This window comes from Colobus angolensis, unplaced genomic scaffold (genome assembly GCF_000951035.1).
Source record: "Colobus angolensis palliatus isolate OR3802 unplaced genomic scaffold, Cang.pa_1.0 Scaffold175, whole genome shotgun sequence".
Taxonomy (NCBI): Eukaryota; Metazoa; Chordata; class Mammalia; order Primates; family Cercopithecidae; genus Colobus; species Colobus angolensis.
The window spans coordinates 6375412-6377206 of NW_012114877.1; the positions used below are offsets into that span (position 1 = coordinate 6375412).

General features: G+C 39.0%; 1 protein-coding gene across 1 annotated transcript in view; it reads left to right on the forward strand.

Moving 5' to 3' along the window:
* The window catches only part of NUPR1L (nuclear protein, transcriptional regulator, 1-like), a 6687-nt gene that overhangs the window by 398 nt on the left and 4494 nt on the right, over window positions 1-1795 (forward strand). The gene's annotated exons all lie outside the window — the stretch shown is intronic.

Here is a 1795-nt window from a genome sequence, read left to right on the forward strand (position 1 = left end):
CTCCTGACCTCGTGATCCGCCCGTCTCGGCCTCCCAAAGTGCTGGGATTACAGGCTTGAGCCACCGCGCCCGGCCCTAGATTTCAAATTCTTCTTTGCCCTTATGCTATTCCATCCTGAACCCACCTTTATATGACGATGAAAGAAATTAGCAATATGTTATTATTTATCTGTTGGTATACATCAAATGCTCACCTAAAAATAGCAACAACCAGTGGAAAACATCATGTGCTTTGGTGTTTTTATTTGGATGACTATTTACTTTGCAATCTAGCAAGCTATAATATTGTATGATATGCAGAATTTTAACTGAATTGCTTTAAATGAACATTTAAACATGACAGACCATATTGATGGTATTTATGTTAATATACTTGAACATTTTTTCTTCATCATGAGTAGTATAACATATCCCTCAATGAAAATCTAGAATTAGAGTAAATTTGCTAATGAATTCAATAACATTTCCATATTTCCATAATATTTTTAGTTATGTACTTAAGGTTCTCTTAGTGTTTCTCCTACGTTTTAATAGCTTATGCCTTTTTTGCCTTTGTTTTTTATTGGTCCATTTTAAAGCAAAAACCTCACAACATGTGCTCCCTAGAAGCACTGTAACCTAATGGTAAGATCATAGGCTCTGGGGACACAGGCTGGCCACATGTCTTCTCCTGTCAGAGCCTTAGTATCCTCTTGTAGTCACAAGAACTGAAGATCTATCCTGAAGATTTGATAAAATCTATCCTGAAGATTTGATAAGATAGTAAAGTAGTAAAGAAGATAGTAAAAGTGCTTCACATAATATCGGGCATATAAATACATAATAAATGCTTCCCGACCTCAGGTGATCCTCCCACCTTGGCCTCCCAAAGTGCTGGGATTACAGGCATGAGCCACCATGCCCAACCAAGAAATTTTTATGTAAAAAGAGGCTGGGCTCAGTGCCTCACAACTATAATCCTAGCACTTTGGGAGGTCAGGGCGGGTGGATCACTTAAGGTCAGAAGTTTGAGACCAGCATGGGCAACATGATGAAATTCCACCTCTACTAAAAAAAAAAAAAAAAAAAAATTATCCAGGTGTGGTGGTGGGCGCCTACAATCCCAGCTTCTCGGGAGGCTGAGGCAGGAGAATCACTTGAACCTAAGAGGCGGGCGTTGCAGTGAGCCAAGATCGTGCCACTGCACTCCAGCCTGGGCGACAACAGCAAGACTCCATCTCAAAAAAAAAAAGACTCCATCTCAAAAACAAAACACAAATGTGGTATTGCAATTAAAACAATTACTATGTTAAAGACAGTTTCATAGAAAATAAAAGACCACTCAGATACACTAAACTGTCCTTTTAGATGGATATAATTATTATTCTTATTTAACAGCTAAAGAAACAGGATCAGAGAATGTTATTTGATTGGACCGTGTTGTATCTCTGGACAGTGCAGCTGAGATCAGACTTCGTGTGTAACTCCACTAGCCTACCAGGGTGCCTCTCATAAAGGTAAAAAATGTAAATTTGGCCTAATATACAAAGTTACCACAGCAGCATTGGGTCAATTCTACATACAGTACTTCTATGTTCATCAATGGAAACATTAAGGGAAGGTAAAAATGCTTGTAGAAGGTGACTGGACAACCAGCACCCTTGCTTACTGCCTTTGGGCTCTTCTTTAAGGCCAACAGTGACCTGAAATTATTGACTGACTATTCCAGTCAATTGGAGAAAATGGTACCAAGGTCACCAACATCAGACAAATTCACTTGAGGACCTATCTATGTACTTTGAAAGACAAAACTGCT